This window comes from Pleurodeles waltl, chromosome 9 (genome assembly GCF_031143425.1).
Source record: "Pleurodeles waltl isolate 20211129_DDA chromosome 9, aPleWal1.hap1.20221129, whole genome shotgun sequence".
NCBI lineage: Eukaryota > Metazoa > Chordata > Amphibia > Caudata > Salamandridae > Pleurodeles > Pleurodeles waltl.
Window position 1 is genome coordinate 1,183,728,848 of NC_090448.1, and position 15,265 is coordinate 1,183,744,112.

The window sequence follows — 15,265 nt, forward strand, 5'->3', positions numbered from 1 at the left end:
TGCGGGTAGCAGGCCTGCCCTGGTGTGGATGTGATGGGGGTAGCAGGCCTGCCCTGGTGTGGATGTGATGCAGGTAGCAGGCCCAGCCCTGGTGTGGGTGTGATGCGGGAACAGGCCCTGCCCTGGTGTGGGTGTGATGCGGGTAGCAGGCCAGTCCTGGTGTGGGTGTGATGCGGGTAGCAGGAGTGCCCTTGTGCGGATGTGATACGGGGAGCACGCGCCGGCCTGGTGTGGGTGTGATGCAGGAGGAGGCCCTGCCCTGGTGTGGGTGTGATGCGGGGAGGAGGCCCTGCCTGCAGTGGATGTGGTGCGGGTAGCATGCCCTGCCCTGGTGTGGGTGTGATGCGGGAGCAGGCCCTGCCCTGGTGTGGGTGTGATGCGGGTAGCAGCCCTGCCTGGTGTGGGTGTGGTGCGGGTAGCAGCCCTGGCTGGTGAGGGTGTGATGCGGGAACAGGCTGTGCCCTGGTGTGGGTGTGATGCGGGTAGCAGGCCTGCCCTGGTGTGGATGTGATGCGGGTAGCAGGCCCAGCCCTGGTGTGGGTGTGATGCGGGAATAGGCCCTGCCCTGGTGTGGGTGTGATGCGGGTAGCAGGCCTTCCCTTGTGTGGGTGTGATGCGGGTAGCAGGCCTGCCCTTGTGTGGGTGTGATGCGGGTAGCAGGCCTTGCCCTGGTGTGGGTGTGATGCGGGGAGCAGGCCTTGCCCTGGTGTGGGTGTGATGCGGGGAGCAGGCCTTGCCCTGGTGTGGGTGTGATGCGGGTAGCAGGCCTGCCCTGGTGTGGGTGTGATGCGGGTAGCAGGCCCTGCCCTGGTGTGGGTGTGATGCAGGGAGGAGGCCCTGCCCTGATGTGGGTGTGATGCGGGCAGGAGGCCCTGCCCTGGTGTGGGCGTGATGCGGGAGCAGGCCCTGCCTTGGTGTGGGAGTGATGCGGGTAGCAGGCCCTGCCCTGGTGTGGGTGTGATGCGGGGAGGAGGCCCTGCCCTGGTGTGGGTGTGATGCGGGTAGCAGGCCCTGCCCTGGTGTGGGTGTGATGCGGGAGCAGGCCTTGCCCTGGTGTGGGTGTGGTGCGGGTAGCAGCCCTGGCTGGTGTGGGTGTGATGCAGGTAGCAGGCCTGCCCTGGTGTGGATGTGATGCGGGGAGGAGGCCCTGCCCTGCATTGGATGTGGTGTGGGTAGTCCTGTCCTGCTGTCGGTGTGATGCGGGGAGGTGGCCCTGCCCTGGGGTGGGTGTGATGCGGGGAGGAGGCCCTGCCCTGCAGTGGGTGTGATGCGGGAAGCAGGCCCTGCCCTGGTGTGATGCGGCGAGCAGGCCCTGCCCTGGTGTGGGTGTGATGTGGGGAGGAGGTCCTGCCCTGGTGTGGGTGTGATGCGGGTAGCAGGCCCTGCCCTGGTGTGGGTGTGATGCGGGAGCGGGCCCTGCCCTGGTGTGGGTGGGAGCAGGCCCTGCCCTGGTGTGGGTGTTATGCGGGAGCAGGCCCTGCCCTTGTGTGGGTGTGATGCGCGGAGGAGGCCCTGCCCTGCAGTAGATGTGATGTGGGTAGCAGGCCCTGGCCTGGTGTGGGTGTGATGCGTGGAGCGGGCCCTGCCCTGGTGTGGGTGTGATGCGTGGAGCGGGCCCTGCCCTGGTGTGGGAGTGATGCAGGTAGCAGGCCCTGCCCTGGAGTGGGTGTGATGCGGGAGCAGGCCCTGCCCTGGTGTGGGTGGGAGCAGGCCCTGCCCTGGGGTGGGTGTGATGCGGGGAGGAGGCCCTGCCCTGCAGTAGGTGTGATGTGGGGAGCAAGCCCTGCCCTGGTGTGGGTGTGATGCGGGGAGGAGGCCCTGCCCTGGAGTGGGTGTGATGCGGGAGCAGGCCCTGCCCTGGTGTGGGTGGGAGCAGGCCCTGCCCTGGGGTTGGTGTGATGCGGGGAGGAGGCCCTGCCCTGCAGTAGGTGTGATGTGGGGAGCAAGCCCTGCCCTGGTGTGATGCGGGGAGCAGGCCCTGCCCTGGTGTGGGTGTGATGCGGGTAGCAGACCTTGCCCTGGTGTGGGTGTGATGTGGGGAGCAGGCCTTGCCCTGGTGTGGGTGTGATGCGGGGAGCAGGCCTTGCCCTGGTGTGGGTGTGATGCGGGTAGCAGGCCTGACCTGGTGTGGGTGTGATGCGGGTAGCAGGCCCTGCCCTGGTGTGGGTGTGATGCAGGGAGGAGGCCCTGCCCTGGTGTGGGTGTGATGCGGGTAGCAGGCCCTGCCCTGGTGTGGGCATGAAGCGGGAGCAGGCCCTGCCCTGGTGTGGGTGTGATGCGGGTAGCAGGCCCTGCCCTGGTGTGGGTGTGATGCGGGGAGGAGGCCCTGCCCTGGTGTGGGTGTGATGCGGGTAGCAGGCCCTGCCCTGGTGTGGGTGTGATGCGGGAGCAGGCCTTGCCCTGGTGTGGGTGTGGTGCGGGTAGCAGCCCTGGCTGGTGTGGGTGTGATGCAGGTAGCAGGCCTGCCCTGGTGTGGATGTGATGCGGGGAGGAGGCCCTGCATTAGATGTGTTGTGGGTAGCAGTCCTGTCCTGCTGTCGGTGTGATGCGGGGAGCAGGCCCTGCCCTGGGGTGGGTGTGATGCGGGGAGGAGGCCCTGCCCTGCAGTGGGTGTGATGCGGGAAGCAGGCCCTGCCCTGGTGTGATGCGGGGAGCAGGCCCTGCCCTGGTGTGGGTGTGATGCGGGGAGGAGGCCTTGCCCTGGTGTGGGTGTGATGTGGGAGCGGGCCCTGCCCTGGTGTGGGTGGGAGCAGACCCTGCCCTGGTGTGGGTGTGATGCGGGAGCAGGCCCTGCCCTGGTGTGGGTGTGATGCGCGGAGGAGGCCCTGCCCTGCAGTAGATGTGATGTGGGTAGCAGGCCCTGCCCTGGTGTGGGTGTGATGCGCGGAGCGGGCCCTGCCCTGGTGTGGGTGTGATGCGTGGAGCGGGCCCTGCCCTAGTGTGGGTGTGATGCAGAAGCAGGCCCTGCCCTGGTGTGGATGTGATGCGGGGAGGAGGCCCTGCCCTGCATTGGATGTGGTGCGGGTAGCAGTCCTGTCCTGCTGTGGGTGTGATGCAGGGAGCAGGCCCTGCCCTAGTGTGGGTGTGATGCGGGGAGCAGGGCCTGCCCTGCAGTGGGTGTGATGCGGGGAGCAGGCCCTGCCCTGGTGTGATGCGGGGAGCAGGCCCTGCCCTTGTGTGGGTGTAATACGGGGAGAAGGCCCTGCCCTGGTGTGGGTGTGATGCGGGGAGCAGGCCCTGCCCTGGTGTGATGCGGGGAGCAGGCCCTGCCCTGGTGTGGGTGTGATGCGGTTAGCAGGCCCTGTCCTGGTGTGGGTGTGATGCGGGGAGCAGGCCCTGCCCTGGTGTGGGTGTGATGCGGGGAGCGGGCTCTGCCCTGGTGTGGGTGTGATGCGGGGAGCAGGCCCTGCCCTGCAGTGGGTGTGATGCGGGGAGCAGGCCCTGCCCTGGTTTGATGCGGGGAGCAGGCCCTGCCCTGGTGTGGGTGTGATGCGGGTAGCAGGCTCTGCCCTGGTGTGGGTGTGATGCGGGGAGCAGGCCCTGCCCTGGTGTGATGCGGGGAGCAGGCCCTGCCCTGGTGTGGGTGTGATGCGGGGAGCAAGCCCTGCCCTGGTGTGATGCGGGGAGCAGGCCCTGCCCTGGTGTGATGCGCGGAGCGGGCCCTGCCCTGGTGTGGGTGTGATGCGTGGAGCGGGCCCTGCCCTGGTGTGGGTGTGATGCGGAAGCAGGCCCTTCCCTGGTGTGGATGTGATGCGGGGAGGAGGCCCTGCCCTGCATTGGATGTGGTGCGGGTAGCAGTCCTGTCCTGCTGTGGGTGTGATGCGGGGAGCAGGCCCTGCCCTAGTGTGGGTGTGATGCGGGGAGCAGGCCCTGCCCTGCAGTGGGTGTGATGCGGGGAGCAGGCCCTGCCCTGGTGTGATGCGGGGAGCAGGCCCTGCCCTTGTGTGGGTGTAATACGGGGAGGAGGCCCTGCCCTGGTGTGGGTGTGATGCGGGGAGCAGGCCCTTCCCTGGTGTGATGCGGGGAGCAGGCCCTGCCCTGGTGTGGGTGTGATGCGGTTAGCAGGCCCTGCCCTGGTGTGGGTGTGATGCGGGGAGCAGGCCCTGCCCTGGTGTGGGTGTGATGCGGGGAGCAGGCCCTGCCCTGCAGTGGCTGTGATGCGGGGAGCAGGCCCTGCCCTGGTGTGATGCGGGGAGCAGGCCCTGCTCTGGGGTGGGTGTGATGCGGGTAGCAGGCCCTGCCCTGGTGTGGGTGTGATGCGAGGAGCAGGCCCTGCCCTGGTGTGATGTGGGGAGCAGGCCCTGCCCTGGTGTGGGTGTGATGCGGGGAGCAAGCCCTGCCCTGGTGTGGGTGTGATGCGGGGAGCAGGCCCTTCCCTGGTGTGATGCGGGGAGCAGGCTCTGCCCTGGTGTGGGTGTGATGCGGGAAGCAGGCCCTGCCCTGGTGTGGGTGTGATGCGGGGAGCAGGCCCTGCCCTGGTGTGGGTGGGAGCAGGCCCTGCCCTGGGGTGTGTGTGATGCGGGAAGGAGGCCCTGCCCTGCAGTGGGTGTGATGCGGGGAGCAGGCCCTGCCCTGGTGTGATGTGGGGAGCTGGCCCTGCCCTGGTGTGATGCGGGAGCAGGCTCTGCCCTGGTGTGGGTGTGATGCGGGAAGCAGGCCCTGCCCTGCAGTGGGTGTGATGCGGGGAGCAGGCCCTGCCCTGGTGTGGGTGTGATGCGGGAAGCAGGCCCTGCCCTGGTGTGGGTGTGATGCGGGGAGCAGGCCCTGCCCTGGTGTGGGTGTGATGCGGGGAGCAAGTCCTGCCCTGGTGTGATGCGGGGAGCAGGCCCTGCCCTGGTGTGATGCGGGGAGCAGGCCCTGCCCTGGTGCCCTGGTGTGGGTGTGATGCGGGGAGCAGGCCCTGCCCTGGTGCCCTGGTGTGGGTGTGATGTGGGAGCAGGCCCTGCCCTGGTGTGAGTGCAGGCCCTGCCCTGGTGTGGATGTGATGCAGGGAGGAGGCCCTGTCCTGGGGTGATGCGGGGAGCAGGCCCTGCCCTGGTGCGATGCGGGGAGAAGGCCCTGCCCTGGTGTGGGTGTGATGCGGGGAGCAGGCCCTGCCCTGGTGTGATGCGGGGAGCAGGCCCTGCCCTGGTGTGATGCGGGGAGCAGGCCCTGCCCTGGTGTGGGTGTGATGCGGGAAGCAGGCCCTGCCCTGCAGTGGGTGTGATGCGGGGAGCAGGCCCTGCCCTGGTGTGATGCGGGAGCAGGCTCTGCCATGGTGTGGGTGTGATGCGGGAAGCAGGCCCTGCCCTGGTGTGGGTGTGATGCGGGGAGCAGGCCCTGCCCTGGGGTGATGCGGGGAGCAGGCCCTGCCCTGGTGCGATGCGGGGAGAAGGCCCTGCCCTGGTGTGGGTGTGATGCGGGGAGCTAGCCCTGCCCTGGTGTGATGCGGGGAGCAGGCCCTGCCCTGGTGTGATGCGGGGAGCAGGCCCTGCCCTGGTGTGGGTGTGATGCGGGGAGCAGGCCCTGCCCTGCAGTGGGTGTGATCCGGGGAGCAGGCCCTGCCCTGGTGTGATGCGGGGAGCAGGCCCTGCTCTGGTGTGGGTGTGATGCGGGTAGCAGGCCCTGCCCTGCAGTGGGTGTGATGCGAGGAGCAGGCCCTGCCCTGGTGTGATGCGGGAGCAGGCTCTGCCATGGTGTGGGTGTGATGCGGGAAGCAGGCCCTGCCCTGGTGTGGGTGTGATGCGGGGAGCAAGTCCTGCCCTGGTGTGATGCGGGGAGCAGGCCCTGCCCTGGTGTGATGCGGGGAGCAGGCCCTGCCCTGGTGTGGGTGTGATGCGGGGAGCAGGCCCTGCCCTGGTGTGATGCGGGGAGAAGGCCCTGCCCTGGTGTGGGTGTGATGCGGGGAGCTAGCCCTGCCCTGGTGTGATGCGGGGAGCAGGCCCTGCCCTGGTGTGATGCGGGAGCAGGCCCTGCCCTGGTGTGGGTGTGATGCGGGAAGCATGCCATTGATGGGGCTGTGATTAGGAGCGCGCAGGCCTCTGCCACTGTTTGCTGTTTCTCGTCGACCCCTAATGGTCGCCATTGTCCCGGTTGATGAAGTATCGAGGCCTCTCCAGGCCCCGCCAGTCAAGCATCTCTCGAATGCCCTCAGCGAGGGCTGAAGCGCCATCCGCGGCTGCTACAAGGGTTCTCGGCGCACAAGTCCCACTTCTGGCGGCACCGAGCCTGTCACTCGGAGGTGCCGAGGGGGCCCCTTGACCGAGCCAAGCACCCCTGCCTGCTGGCCACGTGTGTGCGCGGGGTGGGCATGCAGCCAGGCAGAGGCGCTCACGATCCCTCCCAGGGGCTCCATGGCGTGTCAGACACCTCCAGCAGCCCCTGCAGGCTACAACGCATTGCATTCTGGGACTTGTAGTACAGCGTCTATCACTGAAACCCGGACCCTCATCAAACACTTGACACAGGATGTCTCGAGATAAAGACTGTTGGTCGACATAAAGAGAGGGACGGGGTGTCTGTTACTGGAGACAAAGCGAGGCACGGGGTGTCTGTTAGCCGAGATAAGGAGAGGCTGTTACTGGAAAAAGAGGGATATGGGCTGTTTGTTTCTAAAGATACAGAGAGGCATGGGGTGTCACTTACAAGAGACAAAGCGAGGCACGAAGTGTCTGTTACTGGAGAGGGACACTGGATATCTGTTACTGGTAGAGGGATCTTGGGTGTTTGTTACTGGAGATAGGGAGAGACATGAGGTGTCACTGGAGATAGAGAGGGTCAGGAGTGTCTGTTACTGGAAATAGAGAGGGGCCGGGGTGTATATTACTGGAGATAGAAAGGGACCGGGGTGTCTCTTGCTGGGATAGAGAGGGCCAGGGGTGTGTCTTACTAGACATAGAGAGGGCCTCTGTGTGAGAGGGGTGTCTATTACTGGAGATGGAGAGGGGCCGGGTGTTTGTTGCTGGAGATAATGAGGGGCCGGGGTGTCTGTTCCTAGAGATAGTCAAGACCCAGGTGTATGTTACTGGAGCTAGAGCAGGGGCCAGGGTGTCTGTTACTAGAGATAGAGCAGGGACCAGGGTGTCCGTTACTGGAGCTAGAGAGGGGCCAGGATGTCTGTTACTGGAGATAAAGAAACCGCGGGGTGTCAGTTACTGGAAATAGAGAGGGCTAGCGGTGGCTGTTAATGGAGATAGTGGAGACCCGGGTGTTTGTTATTGGAGATAGAGAGGGACCGGAGTGTCTGTACTGGGATAGAGAGGGGCCGGGGTGTCTGTTACTGGAGATAGAGAGGGCCCGGGTGTCTGTTACTGGCATAGAGAGGGGCCGGGGTGTCTGTTACTGGAGGTAGGGCCCCGGGTGTCTGTTCCTGCGATAGAGAGAACCGGGGTGTCTGCTACTGGAATAGAAAGGAGCCGGGGTGTCTGTTACTGGAGATAGAGAGGGCCCGGGATGTCTTACTGAAGATAGAGCTAACGGTGTTTTCTTACTGGAGATAGAGAAGACCCGGGTGTCTGTTATTGGAGATAGAGAGGGGCCCAGGTGTCTGTTTCTGGAGATAAAGAAGGCCCGGGTGTCTGCTGTAAGAGCTGAAGAGGTGCAGCAGTTTCTCGCATGAGTGTGGGATCCATGGTGGGGGGGGGGCTATGTCCATGAAGAATGGTGCGATCCCTGGTAGCTGCAGGTACCCCCAGATTGGAAGCTCCATCCTTGGGCCTCAGGGAAGAAGACTATTGTCAGTGAACCCCAATTCACCAGGCCTCCGACCTGCAGAGACTTGGGAGCACTGCACACTAACTTGGCCTCACCTTACGTGTGCCCACCCCTGGCTGTACCAAGACTCCTAGAGACAGTCACACATAAGCATCAGTGGAGCCAGTGGGATCTGCTTTTCTAATACAAGAGCACAGCTATCGGTTTTGCCAGTGCTTGTTTGGATAGCACTGTGAAAGGAAAAACATTTCAAAATACTGGAGGAAAAGCAAACACATATCTTAAAGTATCATACTGTACATCGAACTCACTATTTTCATTCTTTATAGACAGAAGAGTTCATTTTATCAAACAGGTTTGACTCAGCAAATGCTGAAGGACAGTTCAACAATAAGGGGGAAGCAGAATTTAATGGCAACCTCTTGGCAGGCCTGCTTTACTCTCCAAAGGGTTCAGAACTGAATTAACTGCAGCCTTCGGTTGGTCTGCACTGACAAGGGAGAATCGTGGGACCTCCAGGAGAAAAGATGTCTCCTTTTAATTTCAGTCATGCTAAGTACACCTTCTGCCTCAAATGCCAGCTGACTGCTGTAGCTGCAGCCCTCCACCCTCCACCCCCCCCCCCCCGCCATAAATGCTGCCTTTGTGGACAAACACCTGGTATTTCATGTACTAGGTGGAATGTGGGATCTAGAACACAATAAGCCCTCAAAGGTGCTCTTTAGTCAAACTCTGGCAAAACTATACCTGCTGCACTATCACAGAAGAGACTGGAGTCACAGGCGACAATACAGGGGTGGAGATCTAAGAGGGAGAAACATCATATGCGAGATACAGCAAGGAAATATAGGTACTGACATGGAGTGCCCCAAAAATGAAAAGAAAATAGTTCACTGGTGTGAGCTGTGAAAGGGTCCAAACCACCCAATCAAATACAGCACAGAAGCTCCTCTCTGTGGAGGAAGAAACACAAGAAGGAGGATAGCCAATGAAGAAGAAGCAGACAAGATTGACAAGAATCTCTACGAATCATAAGCAATGGGTAAACCAGCTCGAAGCATTGGTGCTGTATACAACAGGTCTTCGACAACAGACCTTTAGACAAGTCCTAGAAGGATAAGGACCTTGGCAGGGGCATGGCTTGGCCAGTAAGGTTGTGGGGTGTGGGCTTCGGGTTTTCATTATACATCCAGCAGGGCGCATGAGAGAGGACTGGGGGCAGCGGAAGGGGGCGGAATGTGGTTTGGTAAGAGTACTACAAGGAAAAACTGAATATTCTGTAAAATAACCAATATTTTTAAGGACTTTCACACAATGTGTGTGACTTTCTGTCTGCGTGCATGTAATAATACTTGCTGAAATATGACGTGTTAAAGTACACTTTCATAAATTTTGAAAAGACTTTACATATTTTTACATGTTTGTTGCATTATTTATGTGGCAACACTTCTCATCGGCTCTTCCTTGTTCGTTTGTTGCCCCGCCCACGTCTACTCGCTGGTGCCCTCGGCTCCCTGTAAGATGGTGATATGATTCTGTAAAAGTGGGGCTTGATGGCCTGACGTGGGTGGCATGGGTTGGTGAGGGGTAGCCATGTACTGGGCAGGGGTGGCGAGGTACTGGCCGGGGGCAGCCATGGGAAGCTAGGTGGTAGCCAGGGTCTTGGCTAGGAGTATCCACGGACAGGTAGGTCAGGGATGGCCGGATGTGGACCTGTGATAGTTAGAGGCTGGCCTGGGGTGACAGTGTTAGGCGGTGCTATCAGGGTCAGCAGGTGACTGGAGAGAGGCGGCAGGGTGTAGGCAAGCGGTAGCCAGGGACTAGCCACGGGGGCAGGATGGGGGTACCCACGTGTGACGGGGACTCTCGCAATCAGTGGTGGACCGACGGCGGCTCTAACCAGCCAAGGGCCTTGATTGCCCGCTTAGGCTTCCTTATTACATTCAGTTTGCTCCAGGCCTCCTCTTCTGAGGCCGATCCCCCTCCCCACCCCCAGATCACTTAGAGGTAATTTATGAGGCGAGCAGAGAGGTTCTCGAAAGTGCTATAGCAACTGGCGCTGAGCGAGGGCCCTCAGAGGAGCCGGGAGGAGGGACGGAGCCTCCGAGCCCCCAGCAGATGCCACCTCCCGGATTCAGTCATAGTCATTCACAGAGACATTACCGGGGAGGCAGGGAGGGAGTCGGACCCTCCGAGGCCCCATCAGATGCCCCCCCCCCACCTCGGATCCAGAGTCACAGAGACATCACCGGGGAAGGGAGGGGGTCAGAGCCTCCGAGCCCCCAGCAGATGCCGTCACCTCCGGGATCCAGAGTCATAGTCATTCACAGAGACATCACCGTGAGAGGAGGGAGGGAGTCTGAGCCTCCGAGCCCCCATCAGATGCCACCCCCCGGATCAACAGTCATAGTCACTCACAGAGACATTACCGGGGAGGCAGGGATGGGGTCGGAGCCTCCGAGCCCCCATCAGATGCCCGTACGGATCCAGAGTCATAGTCACTCACAGAGACATCACCGGGGGAGGGGGGGAGTCTAAGCCTCCGAGCCCCCATCAGATGCCACCCCCCGGATTCAGTCATAGTCACTCACAGAGACATCACCGGGGGAGGAGGGAGGGAGTCTGAGCCTCCGAGGCCCCATCAGATGCCCCCCCCCCACCTCGGATCCAGAGTCACAGAGACATCACCGGGGAAGGGAGGGGGTCAGAGCCTCCGAGCCCCCAGCAGATGCCGTCACCTCCGGGATCCAGAGTCATAGTCATTCACAGAGACATCACCGGGGGAGGAGGGAGGGAGTCTGAGCCTCCGAGCCCCCATCAGATGCCACCCCCCGGATCAACAGTCATAGTCACTCACAGAGACATTACCGGGGAGGCAGGGATGGGGTCGGAGCCTCCGAGCCCCCATCAGATGCCACCCCCCGGATCAACAGTCATAGTCACTCACAGAGACATTACCGGGGAGGCAGGGATGGGGTGGGAGCCTCCGAGCCCCCATCAGATGCCTGTACGGATCCAGAGTCATAGTCACTCACAGAGACATCACCGGGGGAGGGGGGGGGGGTCTAAGCCTCCGAGCCCCCATCAGATGCCACCCCCCGGATTCAGTCATAGTCACTCACAGAGACATCACCGGGGGAGGAGGGAGGGAGTCTGAGCCTCCGAGCCCCCATCAGATGCCCCCCCCCCCACCTCGGATCCAGAGTCACAGAGACATCACCGGGGGAGGGGGGGGGGGGGTCTAAGCCTCCGAGCCCCCATCAGATGCCACCCCCCGGATTCAGTCATAGTCACTCACAGAGACATCACCGGGGGAGGAGGGAGGGAGTCTGAGCCTCCGAGCCCCCATCAGATGCCACCCCCCGGATCAACAGTCATAGTCACTCACAAAGACATCACCGGGGGAGGGGGGGGAGTCAGAGCCTCCGAGCCCCCATCAGATGCCACCCCTCGGATTCAGTCATAGTCACTCACAGAGACATCACCGGGGGAGGAGGGAGGGAGTCTGAGCCTCCGAGCCCCCATCAGATGCCACCCCCCGGATCAACAGTCATAGTCACTCACAAAGACATCACCGGGGGAGGGGGGGGAGTCAGAGCCTCCGAGCCCCCATCAGATGCCACCCCTCGGATCCAGAGTCATAGTCACTCACAGAGACATCACCGGGGGAGGGGGGGAGTCAGAGCCTCTGAGCCCCCATCAGATGCCACCCCTTGGATCCAGCCAGAGTCATAGTCACTCACAGAGACATCACCGGGGGAGGGGGGGAGTCTAAGCCTCCGAGCCCCCATCAGATGCCACCCCCCGGATTCAGTCATAGTCACTCACAGAGACATCACCGGGGGATGAGGGAGGGAGTCAGAGCCTCCGAGGCCCCCATCAGATGCCACCCCCCGGATCAACAGTCATAGTCACTCACAGAGACATCACCGGGGGAGGGGGGGAGTCAGAGCCTCCGAGCCCCCATCAGATGCCACCCCTCGGATCCAGAGTCATAGTCACTCACAGAGACATCACCGAGGGAGGGGGGGGGGGAGTCTAAGCCTCCGAGGCCCCCATCAGATGCCACCCCCCGGATCAACAGTCATAGTCACTCACAGAGACATCACCGGGGGAGGGGGGGAGTCAGAGCCTCCGAGCCCCCATCAGATGCCACCCCTCGGATCCAGAGTCATAGTCACTCACAGAGACATCACCGAGGGAGGGGGGGGGGAGTCTAAGCCTCCGAGGCCCCCATCAGATGCCACCCCTTGGATCCAGCCAGAGTCATAGTCACTCACAGAGACATCACCGGGGGAGGGGGGGGGGTCTAAGCCTCCGAGGCCCCCATCAGATGCCACCCCTTGGATCCATAGTCATAGTCACTCACAGAGACATCACCGGGGGAGGAGGGAGGGGGCGGCCACTGCGGCCTCCTTCCCGGACAGGAGAGAAGGAGAGGATGAGGCTGCCCGGGGGGGGGGGGGGGGGCGGCAGTTTAAGAAGCCGGAGCTCCCCGCGGCATCTCTAGGCCTTGGACTGTGCAGTGTGAGACTTTCTGGGATAAACAGCATGAGAGCGCGGGGTGCACAGCGTGAGATTTCGGGGTGCACTGCGTGGGAGACCGGGTTGCACAGCGTGAGAATCTGCGGGTGCAAAGCGTGAGAGTCTGGGGTGCACAGTGTGAGAGAGCGGGTTGCACAGCTTGAGAGTCCTGGGGTGCACATCGTGAGAGTGCAGGGTGCAAAGGTGAGAGTCTGGGGGGTACACAGTTTGAGAGTCCGGAAGCACAGAGTGAGACCGGGGTGCACAGTGTGAGAGTCTAGGAGCACAGAGTGAGAGACCGGGGTGCACAGCGTGAGAGTCCGGGGGTGGACAGCGTGAGAGTCTGGGAGCACATCATGAGAGACCGGAGTGCACAGTGTGAGAGTCCGGGGGTGCACATCATGAGAGACCGAAGTGCACAGTGTGAGAGTCCAGTGGTGCACAGCATGATAGTCCAGGGTGCACAGCGTGAGAGTGCAGAGTGCACAGTCTGAGAGAGCGGGGTGCACAGTGTGAGAGTGCAGGGTGCACAGCGTGAGAGAGCGAGGTGCACATCATGAGAGTCTGGGGGTGCACAGCGTGAGAGACTGGGGTGCACAGCGTGAGAGAGCGAGGTGCACATCATGAGAGTCTGGGGGTGCACAGCGTGAGAGACTGGGGTGCACAGCATGAGAGCCGGGCTGTACAGCGTGACAGTCCAGGGGTGCACAGCATGAGAGAGAAGGGTGAACAGAGTGAGAGAGTAGGGTGCACAGCGTGAGAGTCCGGGGTGCAGAGTGTGAGAGTCCAGGGGTTCACAGCTTGAGAGTCCAGGGGTGCACAGCGTGAGAGATGGGGGTGCACAACATGAGAGTCCGGGATACATGGCGTGAGAGTCTGGGGGTGCATAATGTGAGAGTCCGGGGTGCCCAGCGTGAGAGTGCAGGGTGCAGAGTGTGAGAGAGCGGGGTGCACAGCGTGAGAGTCCGGGGTGCATTGTGTGAGTGTCTGGGGAGCACAGAGTGAGAGTCTGTGCTGCACAGCGTAAGAGACCGGGGTGCACAGCGTGAGAGTCCAGGGTGCACAGCGTAGGAGTCCGGGGTGCACAGCATGAGAGAGGTGGGTGCACATCGTGAGAGTCCGGGATGCACAGCATGGGAGTCCAGAGGTGCATAGTGTGAGGGTCCGGAGTGCACAGCGTGAGATTCCAGAGGTTCACAGTGTGAGAGACCAGGTTGCAAAGCATGAGAATCGGCATGAGACTCCAGGGGTGCACAGGGTTGAGAGTCTGGGGACCACAGTGTGAGAGTCCGGGGTACACAGCATAAGAGAGCGGGGTGCACATTGTGAGAGTCCAGGGTGCACAGCGTGAGTGTCCGGGGTGCACAGAGTCAGACTGGTGTGCAAAGTGTGAGAGTCGGGAGTGCACAGCGTGAGAGCCCGGGGTGCACAGCATGAGAGAGCGAGGTGCACAGCAGGAGAAAGCTGGGTGCACAGCAGGAGAGTCTGGGGGCGCACAGTGTGAGAGACTGGGGTGCACAGCGTGAGAGGGGTGCACAGCGTGAGAGTCCGGGGTGGACAGCGTGAGAGTCTGGGGGTGCACAGCATGAGAGAGCGGGGTGCACAGCGTGAGAGTGCAGGGTGCACAGTTATGGGAGTCAGGGATGCACAGCATGAGAGTCTGGGGTGCACAGTGTGAGACAGTGGGGAACACAGCCTGAAAGTCTGGGGGTGCACAGCGTGAGAGTCCAGGGATGCACAGTATGAGAGAGAAAGATGCACAGCGTGAGAGTCGGGATGCACAGCATAAGAGTCTGGGGGTGCAGAGCGTGAGAGACTGGGGTTGTAGGAAAGTACCATCTTGCCTGGCATGTTACCCCCATATTTCACTGTATGTATGTTGTTTTAGTTGTATGTGTCACTGGGACCCTGCCAGCCAGGGCCCCAGTGCTCATAAGTGTGCCCTGTATGTGTTACCTGTGTTATGACTAACTGTCTCACTGAGGCTCTGCTAATCAGAACCTCAGTGGTTATGCTCTTTCATTTCTTTCAAATTGTCACTAACAGGCTAGTGACCAATTTTACCAATTTACATTGGCATACTGGAACACCCTTATAATTCCCTAGTATATGGTACTGAGGTACCCAGGGTATTGGGGTTCCAGGAGATCCCTATGGGCTGCAGCATTTCTTTTGCCACCCATAGGGAGCTCTGACAATTCGTACACAGGCCTGCCACTGCAGCCTGAGTGAAATAACGTCCACGTTATTTTACAGCCATTTTACACTGCACTTAAGTAACTTATAAGTCACCTATATGTCTAACCTTTACCTGGTAAAGGTTGGGTGCTAAGTTACTTAGTGTGTGGGCACCCTGGCACTAGCCAAGGTGCCCCCACATTGTTCAGGGCCAATTCCCCGGACTTTGTGAGTGCGGGGACACCATTACACGCGTGCACTACATATAGGTCACTACCTATGTGTAGCTTCACAAAGGTAACTCCGAATATGGCCATGTAACATGTCTATGATCATGGAATTGCCCCCTCTATGCCATCCTGGCATTGTTGGCACAATCCCATGATCCCACGGGTCTGTAGCACAGACCCGGGTACTGCCAAACTGCCTTTTCAGGGGTTTCACTGCAGCTGCTGCTGCTGCCAACCCCTCAGACAGGTTTCTGCCCTCCTGGGGTCCAGCCAGGCTTGGCCCAGGAAGGCAGAACAAAGGACTTCCTCAGAGAGAGGGTGTTACACCCTCTCCCTTTGGAAAATGGTGTGAAGGCAGGGGAGGAGTAGCCTCCCCGAGCCTCTGGAAATGCTTTCATGGGCACACATGGTGCCCATTTCTGCATAAGCCAGTCTACACCGGTTCAGGGACCCCTCAGCCCTGCTCTGGCGCTTAACTGGACAAAGGAAAGGGGAGTGACCACTCCCCTGACCTGCACCTCCCCTGGGAGGTGCCCAGAGCTCCTCCAGTGTGCTCCAGACCTCTGCCATCTTGGAAACAGAGGTGCTGCTGGCACACTGGACTGCTCTGAGTGGCCAGGGCCAGCAGGTGACGTCAGAGA